This window comes from Otolemur garnettii, unplaced genomic scaffold (assembly GCF_000181295.1).
Source record: "Otolemur garnettii isolate 467f Iridium unplaced genomic scaffold, OtoGar3 scaffold00113, whole genome shotgun sequence".
Classification (NCBI taxonomy): Eukaryota; Metazoa; Chordata; class Mammalia; order Primates; family Galagidae; genus Otolemur; species Otolemur garnettii.
Window position 1 is genome coordinate 5,627,713 of NW_003852508.1, and position 15,896 is coordinate 5,643,608.

Here is a 15,896-nt window from a genome sequence, read left to right on the forward strand (position 1 = left end):
ATACTTTATTGCCCCTCAGTGGAATCTCTTTTTCTCCCTCCCACAACCTGTTTTTTTTTTTTTTTTTTTTGAGACAGAGCCTCAAGCTGTCCCCCTGGGTAGAGTGCCGTGGCATTACAGCTCACAGCAACCTCCAACTCCTGGGCTCAAGCGAGTCTCCTGCCTCCGCCTCCCAAGTAGCTGGGACCACAGGCGCCCGCCACAGCGCCCGGCTATTTTTTGGTTGCAGCCGTCATTGTTGTTTGGCGGGTCCGGGCTGGGGATTTGAACCCGCCACCTTAGGTGTACGTGGCTGGCGCCTTAGCCGGTTGAGCTATAGGCGCCGAGCCCCCACAACCTGTTTTGCCAAGATGGTGTGTAAGTTTCCAGCCCCCCTTCCCGGTGCGGAGTCACTCTCGGATTCTCCTCAGGCCTAGTTAAATACATGTGTGTGTCTTTTTTCCACTTAATCTGTCTTTTGTGAGTGGATTTCTCAGGAGGGTTCAGTGGGTGAAGGGGTTTCCCTTGGCACCACCACCCCCACACACACCATGTGCATTTTTAAGCACTGAATAAATAAAAATGTTTGCCATATCTTTTAAATAGTACTGTGTTTACCAGAAAGCAAATCAAGATCATCAAAATGGCTTCACCTGACTTTATCACCCCAACTAAATAAACTTTGAATAATCTTGAACCTTCTGTTACTTTAACTACAGACAGCAAGACAGTAATTTAACACCTGCTCTCACTTTTCACACTCTTTCAGAAGAGAAAGCACAGTGCTTATTTTACAGAATCATCTGCTTGTAACAATAAGACCTGAGGTTCTTCCACTCTCCATCTGTGTTTGGAAATGGAGAACGGACGCAGAGCCACAAGCAACTGGTACTCTTTTAGAAGCATGCTTTTCACAAATAAAATTAGAATTTTAATGAAGATCAGGTTACTCTCCTCGTTTATACCCCAGACTGTAACTCAAGAATGGAAAGTACTCTTTCAGTTGCAGGTATTCCCATATGCACGCAAAGAGAAAATTTATGTTTATACCTCCAGGCAAACCAGCATCATTTACAACTTAAAAGTGTAATGAGGCCAAAATGTGACAGGAATCATCCTCCCAAAATAGTTCTTCTGGCATGAAAGAGACTGTCTTACAAACACAGACAAGGAAAAGGGTATTTCTGCCATCCTGTTTCTGCCTGGGGCACTGGGGCGCTGAGCAGCCTTGCGCAGGCTGTGTACTGGCAAGACCACACAATTACCCAGTGAATGTAAACTTAATTAAACGGCATTCACAAAGATGCCTTAAGTACTTTACAAAATAGAGACAAAGCTTTTCAAAAGTCAGCAATGGAATCAAAAACATATATTTTTATCACATGGCAAGCTCTTTCTAGTCCAGCGGACTCACTCCTATATCTGGAAAACCGCTCTCGGCCTTCCAGTTGGTCTCCAGGCTTCTGCCCTCCTTCCCGCGCTGTGCTCCCAACACAGCAGCCTTCATGATCCTCCAGAAACACGAACCAGATCACGCCGCTTCTGTGCTCACACCCTCCAGTGTCCAGTCTCACTCACAGTGCATTCTGTGTGTGGCTACAAGGACCACTTGGCACATTTGCCACCTCCCCCCATCTCCCCTTCATCAGCCATTCCTGCCCATTCGCTGGGCTGCAGTCACACAGGCCTCCTCACCCCTCAGCCTTCCAGGCACATCCCCATCTTAGGGTCTCAGCACTTGCTCCATGTGCCCGTGTGTGTGCACGTTGCATCTTTCCCCCTACACAGCCACCTGATTCATCTGCTAACTTCCCCAGGTCACTACTCGCCCATTCTTTCTGAGGCCTGACATTGCTAACCTATATAAAAATTGAAGACTCTTCCCCCAATTCTTAACACTCCCTTTTCCTGCTTTATTTTCTCCTTAGCATATATGACCTTCCTGACACATTACATAGATCCTCTGTTGAGTTGACCACCCAAGGGACTGTAATGAACTGGTCAACATACAGAGATGGTCAACATACAGAAGTAGGCCTACTGCACTGATGTGTCTGTACGGTGCATGTCTGGTCTATGAAAATCAGATCCACTTAAGGAGGTGGTCAATGTAGGGATGGGTCAACAATAGAGGTCTACTGTATTTTCTCGTTCCACCTTGTTTATCATCAGTCCTCCCCAACTGGAACATAAGGTCCTCAAGGGCAGGGATTCTTGCTAGTGATGTGCCCTGCCAAAAGCCCAATACCCAAAGAGTGAGGGAGGTGCAGGGCCCCTGGGCACTCCCCCTCCCGGGCACTCCCACTCCCCAGCGCTCTGGCCACTCCCATGCAGTCAATGGACATTCTACTTTTGTTAACAGCACTAGCCATCAAGGAAGGAACTCTTCCCCAGCACACATTGTCACTTGAGATCTCAGCCAATGCCAGTAGGTATCAGTCCGTATTTCTTCCAGAGAGCTTGATAACTTCATGCTCTTTTTGACTCCTATCAGATCTGACTATCCCATCGATGAAGAGCTTACACTGGAAGTTTCAATGAACTGCTAACATAAATCTAAACAAAAGTTCTGATCTCTTCTTCCTACACTCCAGTGTCTTGTCTTACATACCCTGGGGAGCACACACTCCCCTTGGAGAGATCGCTAAAGCATTCCATTCATTGGAGATTAAATATGCCCTACTTTCTACTTCCACTTATCTCTTCAAATATTTATATCTTGTCTTTTCAAGTAGCTCTACAACCTTTACAGCAGGAACCACACTGTATGTAGTACTACGTGGGTTAAAGGACAGACTCCAAAAACGTGTGTTCAAATCCCAGCACTAACTCCTACTAATTGTGTGACCTCCTTCATCTGGTTGCTTGACCTCTCTGTGCCTCAGTTTCTTCATCAGCAGGTGACATAGTAAAAGTACTTACTGCTGTACCTGTGAAGCCCACAGCGTGCACGGCACATGGCACAAACGGGAACAAGGACTATACAGAAACAAGCTGTCTTGTTATCATGCCATATGCCTAATGCACACGGTGCAGTGTCTGGACACAGGAGGCGTTCAATAAATGTTTATGGATTGATCGCCTCTCGTGATAAAAAGAACGAGCCTGTCCCTTATTTCCCAGCCTATGTCTCTGCTTCCTGCTTTGTTTGGCTCTGCTTCCTCCTAACCTCGGCAAGACACACAGGTTACAACCAAAAGAACGCCCGGCCCGTCATCACATGCTCATGGTCACAGGCTCAGACACTGTCCTTGTCTACTCAGGGCGCCTTAACAAGACACCACAGTGCTGGTGGTTACACAACAGTTGCTCACCATCTCACAGCTCTGGGGGCTGAAAGTCTAAGATGAAGGCGTCATCAGGGTTGGTTTCCGATGAGACCTCTGCTCCCGGCTTGACATGCCGCCTTCTTTCTGTGTCCTCAGGCGGCCTCTCCTCTGCACACACACAGGGAGAGAGCACAAGTGTCTCTCTTCCTCTTTTTAGGAGGTGCCGGGCCCAGCAGATCAGGACTCATGCTTTCATTTCACCTTAGTAATCTACTCCCCTAAAGCCTCTGTCTCCAAGTACAGTCTCATTAGGAATAAAGGCCTCATCACATGAATTCTGGGGGGACACAATGCAGACCAGAACCCCCTGAAGTCATCTTCCTCTTCACCCCCTTCTCTTGCAATCACTTCACTGCCCAGCTAACATTTCTGTCCTCACCTTGACCCCAGCCTGCCTCCTTGGCCTTGGACACCATTTCTCTCCTGACCGTGCTTCCATCTCATTTGCCCGTTCATATCTTCCGGCAGCTTCCCTCCACGGAGGGACTCCCTAGTCTTGCTTTTGCTTAGGCTAGTCTGGAACTCCTGAGCTCCAGTGATCCTGCCTCAGCCCCCTAGAGTGCTGAGATTACAAGGACTACAGGCACAAGCCACTGTGTCCTGCCAATAAATTATCTTTTCTGGAGTCACTATTGGTGATCCCGGAGTTGGTTTCTATGACAAGCTGGGCGAATGGGCTTTGGGAAAAAGAATCTCACAATCTTTCCTCACAGAAGGGCCAATGCAGGCTCAGCGCCTATAGCTCAACCGGCTAAGGCGCCAGCCACATACACCTAAGGTGGCAGGTTCGAATCCCCAGCCCGGACCCGCCAAACAACAATGACGGCTGCAACCAAAAAATAGCCAGGCGTTGTGGCGGGCGCCTGTAGTCCCAGCTACTTGGGAGGCGGAGGCAGGAGACTCGCTTAAGCCCAGGAGTTGGAGGTTGCTGTGAGCTGTAATGCCACGACACTCTACCCAGGGGGACAGCTTGAGGCTCTGTCTCAAAAAAAAAAAAAAAAAAAGAAGGGCCAATGCAGAGTATCTTCCTGAAGTTAGGCATGGGCCTATACCTATTGCTATTTTTTAAGATCAAATTTTAGGGGTTTTCCTAAAACATTTTGTACTGATTACAAAATATAATATGAATTCGTTTAGAGAAAATTCTCAAGAACACAACAAATAATTTTTTAAAAAATCAGTCAGGTGGCTTGGTGCCTGTAGCTCAAGCGGCTAAGGCACAAGCCACATACCCTAGAGCTGGCGGGTTCAAATCCAGCCCTGGCCAGCCAAACAATGACAACTACAACCAAAAAATAGCCAGGCGTTGTGGTGGGCACCTGTAGACCCAGCTACTTGGGAGGCTGAGGCAAGAGAATCGCTTAAGCCCAGGAGTTGGAGGTTGCTGTGAGCTGTGATGTCACAGCACTCTACCTAGGGTGACAGCTTGAGGCTCTGTCTCAAAAAAAAATCAATCAGGTGTGGAAGCTGTAATCCTAGCACTTTGGGAAGCTGAGGCAGGAAGATAATTTAAACTCAGTAGTTCAAGATAAGCCTGATCAAGAGCAAGACCCTGTCTCTATGAAAAACTAGATTTGCATAGACAGCTCTGTGGGAGACTGAGGCAGGAAGTCTGCCTGAGCCCGGGAGTCTGAGGTTGCAGTGAGCTAGGACATATGTTGTCACCACTGCACTCTTTCCTGGGTCATAGAGACACTGTCTCAAAAAAAAAAAACCTCACACAATCCCCACCACCAACATAATAATAACAGTAATAAATATTTTTTACTATTCATATACTCATCTACCATATATACGTTTTAATTTTTAGAATTACACAATAATTATTGTTCTATAAATGTTTTTCATGTAACTATCTCAAACTTTTCCTATGTCCACAAATATGCTTCTATAATTTTTTTAAACAGAGTCTCACTCTGTCACCCTCAGTAGAGTGCTGTGGAGTCATAGCTCACAGCAACCTCAAACTACTGGGCTTAAAAGATCCTCTTGCCTCAGCCTCCCAAGTAGCGGGGACTACAGGCATGCACCACCATGCCTGGCTAATTTTTTTCTATTTTTCATAGAGACGGAGTCTCACTCTTGCTGAAGCAGCTCTTAAACTCCTGAGCTCACGCTATCCACCCGCCTCAGCCTCCCAGAGTGCTTCTGTAACCTTCGTTATGGTTAAGTGGTGTGTCATCATGTTGACTGTACCATATTTCCTTTAATAATCCCCTATAGACACCTACTTTTTGCTATCATAAATGTCCGATTGGGGTTCTTCCCCTGAAGATTGTATCAACCTATTTAGAGCTTTGTTACACACACACAGCACAGAACCAGACCCCAATGTATGGACTGCAGCCTACAATCCTAACCCATCCCAAGCCTAGGCAGGCACCTCCATGCAGTTAAGAAGCCATGTGTGATGGGAAGGGGCTTAAAGGGCCACCTTCAGCAGCGGGGAAGCCAGCTCCCCCCCTCACCTTGGCCTGGGCCATCACGGCTGCTCCAGCAGAGAGGGGCTCTCTGAAACCTTGACCCCACCCGCAGCCTCCTTGTCAGCTTCTCGCACTTACCTGCCCCCAAGCTCTTTACTTTCATGCTTCCCATTCTCATTTTCTTCTTAAATTACTCTTCACCCTATTCTGTGATCATTCTGCTTTTCACGTGAGAGCCCATTAACTTCTATTTTTAATCCCATTTACCCATCACATCTTTAACCTTCTCCTGGAGACTTAACCTTTATTGTACTCTAATGTCTCTCTCACTTTTACATCAAAAATTGTTTTAGCTTTTGATCTTACTTAATTGTAAATGTATTTTGTCTTTTTAAAAAATTTTCCAGAAGGGTTTGAATTTTAAACGTTAATTTTCAAGTTTTTCTTTAACATGTTCTGTTACTTTCGGAGTCTCTCACCATAAGTAGTTTGCTTACTTTTTTTAGTCCTGTTTATATCAGGCTAAACTTTTTATTTGTATAAATTCTCTTGACTTTGGAACTTTAAACGCTTGTTATACTCTTTGATTTTATTTTTAGTGGCGAATGGTTTCTTGTTCCTTTTTTTATCCCTCTTAACATTATGTTTTTAAACAGTCTTTATCTTACTCTTCTGTTACGTTGTGCTTATTCTGTGATCAGTTTGGGTAAGAGCTAAGGAGAACCAGGGCCCGGTGTCACACCACAGCTGGGCCCACCTCACTCACTGCCTCTGTGGTGCTACCTGAGCTGCCCCTTCCAGCCCTTCTGGACAGTTAAACATGGAACATGAGAAGCTGAGAGTTAATTCTCCCCAGGACTCAAGTCTCACTTCGCACATGGCATCTCTGATTAGCTGGGACCTATGTCTGCACTCTCTCACTGCCCAGTAATGAGAAAATGTGAGTTCTAAGTCCGAGCTCTCTGAGGAATAAAGGCTGATGCTGATAAAAGCCCGGTCCAGGAGGAAAACAGACATACAGAGGATCATTCAGCTCCGGCCTGGCCCTACCAGCTGACCTTCCCAATGGCTCCTCGGGAGAGGAAGAGGCCTGCATCAGGGATTATCTCAAAAGCAGGGTTGTTCCATGGGGTCAGATGCAACCCTGGGGGAATAGCTCTCTGAACTCTATAGTCTATCGAATAACTCAACCTGCCTAGAAACTTATGTCCCTAAATCCCAAGAAATGACATCGGAGCTCCTAATAGTGGTCAGCCATTCATGGGCCTCCCTAGACATGAGAAGCCAGTGGGCCCAAGCAAAACCAGGATCAGGTTCCCAGCACCATGGAGGGCTGCACAGTCACCCCCTACCCAGGCTCGAACCCTAAAAGGTTGAATAGGACTTCACACCGTGAGGCCAGAGGACACCCATTCATCCGTGCACTCTGCTGCAAGTCACCATTGCAAAGGTGGTAAAACTGATGCCTGGTCCTCTAGGAAAGAAACATGTGAAACCGACTATGATTGAAGGCTCAGTGGAGAGGTGCCACAAAGGCCAGCACTACTGGGGGAGAGGAATGTCGAGCTGTAGTTAGCTGGGGAGGGGAAATGCAGAGAGGCTGAGCAGCCACGGGGGTAATGGCTCGTAAGCTTGGGAGTGTGTGACGTTCAGGGAACGGCAAGTGGTCTCGCGCCCAGGAAGAGGCAGATTAGAGTGTCTCCACTGCCCGCCTCCTAGTCCCCTCCTGGGCCTGGGTACACCTGCAATTGTGTCCAGGCTGCCAGCCCCTCTTTTCTGAAGACAATGAGGACCACGAGCAGCACGGCACTGGCTTGTCTGTAGTCAGTGCCATTCAGGAATGGTTTTCCTGTTGCTGTCCACATGGCAGTGGAAGAACAAGTCCCTTCCCTGATGAGGGGAGACCCAGGCACCCCGAAGGGCAGTCAAGGCACTTGCCCGAGCATGCGCATCTTCCCTCTCACAGGTCAGTGGGGCTCAGTCTCTCTGTCCACCTCCTTCCTGATGTCCCGTGTCTTGGGAGGAGAAGCACTTCCTCTTCTCCTTCACCCTCTTCATTTCTAGGCAGAATTCAGGGAAGGAGCCACTACCTCCCCCGGGCTGGACATCTTTTCTTTCCATCTGTTGAGTTTCTGGACCCTCTTCTTTTGGTAAAAGCAAACCTGCTTTCTTCTGGGAACTACCCACCCCATATTGCACACAATCGCGATGGCCTGTCATTCATGGGGACTTGGTCTTCATGATTCATCAGTAAACAAGTGACCAGCCCACACCAAACAGACATTCTCCCACTGGGAAGATCCTCCCCCAAATACTCATGTCATCACCCCTTACTTCCTCTGGAGCATTGTTCAAATATCAGTCTGCAGCGAAAGCATGGCTCCCCACATGTCTACAGCGTGCCACCTGCTCCCGTCACTTTGTCACCCCACCCTGCTGGAGTTGTCACTAGCGCACCTGCCACCATAAGGCAGGTCACCTGTTTATTAGCTCACTTTCTGTCTCTCCCATTGGAAGGTCAGTTCCATGAGAACAAGGCCATTTTCCTCCCTGATACTCCTTTCACGCCTAAGCAGGGCTGACCATCAGCACTAGTAAGTATTCCTTAAATGCAGAAAGGATGAAGAGAGGACATTGAATCTTGAGTGAAATAACAAAAGTGGTTGCAGCTTTGTCCTTTCAGCAGAGCCTCAAGGAGCCATCCATGTCTTGTCCCTGGGAGACCCCCACACAGCCACCCCCTTTTCCCCAATGGTCTTTGATTTGCAGAGCTGATTGCTGTGTTCACAGCCACAGAGCCCTGGCTCTTGCCTTTGCCAGGCACTCCACAGGCCACCAGCCTCCCCAGGTGGATGTCCTGGGTTCTCAGGGCCTCCTTATAACTGACCTGGATTTGCTGCACACTCCTTTGAACTTGGTCTCTAATTTATCACCATCTCTACCCAAACTGCTCAGCACATCCCCCTTCTCACTCCTCGTCCATGGCTCCCCACTTTCTCTCTAGTATAGAACCCACTTCCACAGCTGCCCCATGTGGCAATGAATGCTGCTGGAAATGGATGCTGACAGTGGTTTAGGTTACAAGTATAATTCAGGTCCAGTCTCAGGGTCTGGGATTACTCACAGGGCGATGCCATAGGAAAACATTTTCTATACATGCTCAAGGTCCCCCAGGGGCTACTAACCCTGGTCTGGGACTCAGTGATTGCAGGTCACCCTCTTGCATCCATCTGATGGCACAATTACTGCAGATAACAAGAGAATGTAAAGGGCAAGTCAGCCTCACTGTGATATAGCAGCAATGATACCCACTCTCATCTGACTTGCATAATTCCCTGAAAAACACCAGAGTATTTCATGGCACCATAGCACCCTATTTAAAGAAAACATTCCCTCTCTCATTCCTTCTACTCACAAGCACAAGCAGATAAGAGGCCCTTGATCTCAGTTATTTTGAGCAGTAATATTTTTTGCTTTTAAGTGATTCAGTTATTTTGACACAGGCCTGACAGCACAAGAACAGCTGCCAGGCAGTCAGGGAACAGTCTATCACTTTGCTAAAACATCCAGAGGGCACGTCAGGTCGCAAATGAGAGGGCAAATGGGTTCAAGTAGATTTTAAATAGATTTTCCTCACTACCATAGGAGAAACTGCCAGTTCCTTTCATTTTTTTATTTTTAGGTTTTTCTGAGACCAAGTCTTACTGTTGCTCTGAGTAGAGTGCCATTGTGTCACAGCTCACAGCAACCTCAAACTCCTGGGTTTAAGCAATCTTTCTGCCTCGCCCTCCCAAGTAACTGGGCCTATGGGTGCCCACTACAACGTCCAGCTAGTTTTTCTATTTTTAGTAGAGATGAAGTCTTGCTCTTGCTCAAGCTGATCTCAAACTCCTAAGCTCAAGGGATCCTCCTGCCTCAGCCTCCCAGAATGCTAGGATTATAGGGGTCAGCCACTGCACCCAGCCAGAAATAGCTGGTTAAACTCACTATCTTCCTTCAGAAATAGTTTCAAAGTAATTTTAAAATTATTTAGAGAATTGCTTCCCGAAAAAGGAGCATACAAGTACCTATTGAGGCAACTAGTCACACTTAATTAGTATCTGTCACAGGGGAGGGGAAAGGGTTTAATGTGCTGTGTCTAAAACATCAAATTGACCAGCTATGACTGATCACTATAAACCTAATCAGATCCTTGGGAAGGACCACAGGAGAGCTATTATACAGGCATAGAAAACATTAGGCTAAATTTTTTTCAGTTATTTTTTGGAAGAAAAAACTTAAAAGTTTTACAAAAAGTTAAGAACGAGGAAGCAGCCGTAGCTCAGTGGATATGACACTGGCCACGTACACTGAGGCTGGTGGGTTCAAACCCAGTCCGGACCAGCTAAACTACCATGGCAACTGCAACAAAAAATAGCCAGGCATTGTGGTGGGCGCCTGTAGTCCCAGCTACTTGGGAAGCTGAGGCAAGAGAATCACTTAAGCCCAAGAGTTAGAGGTTGCTGTGAGCTGTGACACCACAGCACTCTACCCAGGGCAACAGCTTGAGACTCTGTTTCAAAAAATAACAATAATAAATAAATAAATAAATAAAATGTTAAGAATGAACTTCCTTAGAACACAAACAGAAAAGGGATAAGAGACTAAATCAAAACATGTGTGAACCCATGAAAAAGTTTAACATCACTAGTTATCAAACAAATAGAATTTGCAAACAATGAGATACAATTCTAATTTAATAAACTAGCAAAGACTAAAATATAATAGTACTTAGTACAGACACAAACTCAATAAATTAATTATTCATATCCATTACTAGCACAAAATTATACAATCAAGTTTTTGGACAGTAATTCACATATAAATCATAATGATCTTTATCACCACATTATGAATATAATCAAAATAACATCAATCATAGAGTGATTGCTTACTAAATTTTGAGACATAATGCAACTATTTTAATGTTTATGAAGAGATTTTAATACCTTGAAGAAATACTTATTCAGAAAACTTAAGCAAAAATAAAAGGTACAAAATTCTTTGATGGTGTGATCATGATTATTTCAAAAGCACAAACTTTAAAAAAAAGACTGCAAAAAAAGCTACTATACGTTTGTGAACTTAGCAAGGTTTCAGGATGCAAGATCAATATTAAAAAATCAGTAAGATTCCTACTAGCAACTAAAAACTATTGGAAATGATTATAAAATAAAGTAATACCATTTACAATAGCATAAATTACTTGCTATTTATTTCTAAGTATTAAATAGTAATAAAATTGTATTAATAGTAATACTTAGAAATAAATCTTACAAAATATATTACAAATTAGAAACCTTTTCAAATTGCATATTTAATAATGCATAGTTTTTTTGTTTTTTTTTTGAGACAGAGTCTCACTATGTCGCCCTCAGTAGAGTGCTGTGGCATCACAGCTCACAGCAACTTCAAACTCTTGGGCTTAAGCAATTCTCCTGCCTCAGTCTTCCAAGTAGCTGGGAATACAGGCACCTGCCACAACACCTGGCTATTTTTTTTTCTTATTAATTTTCATTGTTGTTTAGCAGGCCCAGGCCAGGCTCGAGCCTACAAATCCCAGTGTATGTGGCTGGCAACGTAACCACTGAGCTACGAATGCCGAGCCAGTGCATAGTTTATTTTTATGTGAATTTTACTTCAGGAAAAAAGAACTGGTGCTCTAAAAGCAGATTCTGGAGGTCATGTAACTATAAATTTACTAAAAATTACTGATTTATATACTTAGAGTGGGTGAATTTTATGGCGTATAAGGTATACTCCCAAAGAGTCATTTAAGAAAACAGACTGGCTGAGTGGGCAGGGGGTGGGAGTGTTCAGCGCACCTTTTGAGTGAGGAATATGACTACATGAGGACTCTACCCAACAAATTCAAATATTTTGACCTGGTTGTTTGTACGTCACATTAACCTGAAATTAAAAAAAAAAGAAAACAGACTAGTAGGAAACACACGTATTATAAGTTGTTAGCTAAGATAGTAAAATTGCAGTGGATTTTTTTTGTGCTTTCCTTATAACTTTCCATATCTTTAGATTTCTCGTATTCGATATAAATTAATAAGCAAAAAAATTTTAAACACATCTTCTGGGATTAGAACCTCTTTTGGCTATTAACACTCCGGCCATCAAATGCATCGTTGTGTAAATTTACAATAAATAGATTCTTTTTTACTTTAGGGAAGCCTTGGCACCTGACACGTCGTGATCATGAATAATCTCAAGAATAAGCTTACAGAACTGTATTTGTCAAGTAATCCGGCAATTTTTCTCAAGATTAATCTGCCTTCTTACAGGCTGAACCATTACAATAAATCAAGAGTTGGCTCGGCGCCTGTGGCTCAACAGGCTAAGGCGCCAGCCATGTACACCTAAGGTGGCGGGTTCGAATCCCCAGCCCGGACCCGCCAAACAACAATGACGGCTGCAACCAAAAAATAGCTGGGCGTTGTGGCGGGCTCCTGTGGTCCCAGCTACTTGGGAGGCGGAGGCAGGAGACTCGCTTGAGCCCAGGAGTTGGAGGTTGCTGTGAGCTGTGATGCCACGGCACTCTACCCAGGGGGACAGCTTGAGGCTCCGTCTCAAAAAAAAAAAAAAACCAATAAATCAAGAGTTAACAAACTATCACCAAGTCTGACAAAGTTTCATTGGAAAAGAGTAACACAAATTAACTTACATGTCCTATGTGGCTGCCTTCACACCAGACAGCAGAGTCCAATAGTTGCAACAGAAACAATATAGCACATGAAGCCTAAAATGTTTACTATCTGGCTCTTTATATAAAATACAGATTGCTGACTCTTACAATAAAAAATGGTGATCATTTATTGAACATTTACTTTGCTCCAGGTCTCAGCTAAACGTCTACAAACGTTATTTCTTTTAGTTTTCACCTCTTTGCTAGTTGTTATCTAAGCTATTTAAACAAAACAAAGAAATCCTTTTTCCTTTTTTTTTTTTTTTTTTGCAGTTTCTGACAGGGGATGGGTTTGAACCCATCACTTCTGGCATACATACCTGGTGCCCTACTCCTTTGAGCCACAGGTGCTGCCCAAACAAAGGAATCATTTTTCTGTAAGTGTTTTAATGGGTTATCTATGTAGAATAAAATTATAAATGTAAAAATAAAGACTATTTGTATAAAAAGAAAATTTATTTATAAAATCAATTTTTCCATGATTGACAACTTTTCCAAGGTTTGATTTATAAAGGTGTAAACCCCAAGCTATATTTTATTTTATTTATTTTTTTGAGACAGAGTCTCCACTATGTTGCCCTTGGTAGAGTGCCATGGCGTCACAGCTCACAGCAACCTCCAACTCTTGGGCTTAAGCGATTCTCTTGCCTCAGCCTCCCCAGTAGCTAGGACTACGGGTGCCTGCCACAATGCCCAGCTATTTTTTGGTTGTAGTTGTCATTTTTGTTTGGCAGGCCTGGGCTGGATTCAAACCTGCCAGCTCCATTGTGCACAGCTGGCACCCTAGTCACTGAGCTACAGGCCCCAAGGTGCAAGCAATATTTTAGTTAAACAATAATTCACACCGAAGTAAAACAATATGAGAAGTGTGGTTTAATAACTACCTCCCAGAAACTATGCTAGGCAAGTCACATTATTTGTACATTCAACACTCACAACTTTGGGGGGGGGGACATTATGATTCCCACTTTATGGATATATAGTTGAGTCCCTGAGAAGTTAAGGAGATGAGCAGCTAGTAAGTGGCAGTATCAAAACTATAACTTGACTATATATCTGAAATCAAAGCCTGTCCTCTTTCCATTTGGGCATACACGACTCCAAAATATAAAAAAGTAACAAAATTTTCATAATAAGAAGCATATCATTAGGTCTCTACTACTAAGCAATTAGTCTCATAAGAACTGAGAATCTTAAAATATTTTTGAAATTGTTAGCAACAGAAGTCCTAAATCATCCTAAATTTAAAAGAAGCTCATTATCTACATTTCCATCTCCAGTTTCATCACTAATTGGCTGCCATAATGACGGCAGGGAAATGTACATTATCTGAAAGATGCATTCCAAAGACATGGCATGACATTTACTTCAGTGATTACAGTGAAGGCTCCGAAGAGCAGATCAGCTGTTAGAAGCAGCTTCAATTTATCTCCTGGGAATGGGAGGTCACTGCCAGGAAGCACATTCCAGGTAAACAGCCATAGCTGTAATACATGATGCTCTCCAGGCACTCAAATAAGCATGATTTCCATAGGAAACGGCCAAGTCCAGAACAACACTCAAGCACAAATAGAATAATGTTGTGTATGAATGTCCAGAAGGTTGTTGACACCACCATGGCCATCCACTGGATTTTATAGACATTCGAGTGATATAAATCTTTTAGGATAACTGTAATGTTCCTCCTTTTTTCATCAATCCATGGATTTAGTGCCAGTACAGTAAGACTGTACTCGGGTTCACTGAAAAGCTTATTCTTGAATTTAGAGAAGTTAGTGTCAAAGTGTATTGACAGAAAAGTGATTACTAAAAGACAACATTTGAGCATTTACTGCATGTAAGATACTGTGCTAAGGCTTTGTATGTACTTTCTTATTTAATCTTCACTACAGCCATATGTGGTAGGTACTATTAATAGTCCCAATTTAAAGCATTTTCCTTTGTAACCACCCCATCAATGAAAGAATATAATAAATTCATCTGAAGTGAGAATAGATAATCCCTGACTTTTTGTTATCTAAAAACAAGAAAGATGAGTGATAAATACAGTTTTACTGTTATTATGACTAAGCGTTTTGTGTTCTTCTATCACATAACAACTTACAGCAGTAAATTCTTCTATGGAAAGCTGGGAAATTCTACAGTTTTACTGTTTTTCCCCAGATATTTTCTTTCAAGCAATATTAATGGTATTGTTTGTTAACTACAGACTCCATATTGATTCCTGTATCTCACTTTTTTATTTCAAAATACTAATTAAGTGTAGCCCAGTGGCTCAAACCTGTAATCCTAGCACTCTGGGAGGCTGGGGTGGGTGGATTGCTTGAACTCACAAGTTTTTTGAGACCAGCCTAAGCAAGAGCCAGACCCTGACTCTACTAAAAATAGAAAAACTAGTAGGGATTGTGATGGGCGCCTGTAGTCCCAGCTACTCGGGAGGCTGAGGCAAGAGGATCACTTGAGCCCAAGAGTTTGAAGTTGCCATAAGCTAGGATGCCATGGTACTCTACCCAGGGCTCTTAAGTAAGACTTTATCTCAAAAAAATAAATTAACTAATTAGTTAATTTAATTAAAATAAATAAAAATCAAAATACTAATTAAGGAGGTATAAGTGTTTTTGTTACATGGATATCTTATATAATGCTTAAGTCAGGGTTTTTGGTGTGCCTATGACCAGAAGTGTTCATTGTGCCCAACAGATAAGCTTTTTCCCAAACTCACCCCCCTTTCTTGCCTTCTCATGTCTTTTATACCAATTTGTGCCTGTGTATACCCACCTATTAGCTCCCACTTATGAGTGAGAACATACAGTGCTTGGTTTTCCATTTCTAAGATATTTTGCTTAAGATAATGGTCTCCAGTTCCATCCAAGTACCAGCAAATAACATTGTTTCATTCCTTTTTATGGCTCAGTAGTGCTCCATGATGGGCAGTCTCTGTGTGTGTAGTGTCTCTGTGTGCACAGTGTGTAGGCTTTGTGTGTGTGTGGTGTCTCTGTGTATGTAGTGTATGTGTAGTGTCTCTCTGTGTGTATAGTGTCTGTGTGTGTAGTGTCTCTGTGTGTGAGTGTATGTGTACTCACTCACCAACTGTAGAGCACTTAGGTTGATTCCATATCTCTGTGATTGTGAATTGTGCTGCAAAAAACATTCAAGGGCAGGTGTTGTTCCATACAAATGGAAACCAAGAGAAAGCAGGGTAGATATTCTCACATCAGATAAAATTAACTTTAAATCAACAATAGTAAGAAAATACAAAGATGGTCATCATATAATGGTAAATGGAACATTTCAACAAGAAGATACGGCTCGGCATCTGTGGCTCAAGTGGCTAAGGTGCCAGCCACATACACCTAAGGTGGCAGGTTTGAATCCAGCCCAGGCCCGCCAAACAACAATAATGGCTGCAACCAAAAAATAGCCGGGTGTTGT

The 15,896-nt window shown here is 43.5% G+C and overlaps 1 protein-coding gene across 2 annotated transcripts in view; it reads right to left on the reverse strand.

Moving 5' to 3' along the window:
* SLCO5A1 (solute carrier organic anion transporter family member 5A1) overlaps nucleotides 1-15,896 on the reverse strand; it is a 156,797-nt gene that overhangs the window by 84,566 nt on the left and 56,335 nt on the right. The gene's annotated exons all lie outside the window — the stretch shown is intronic.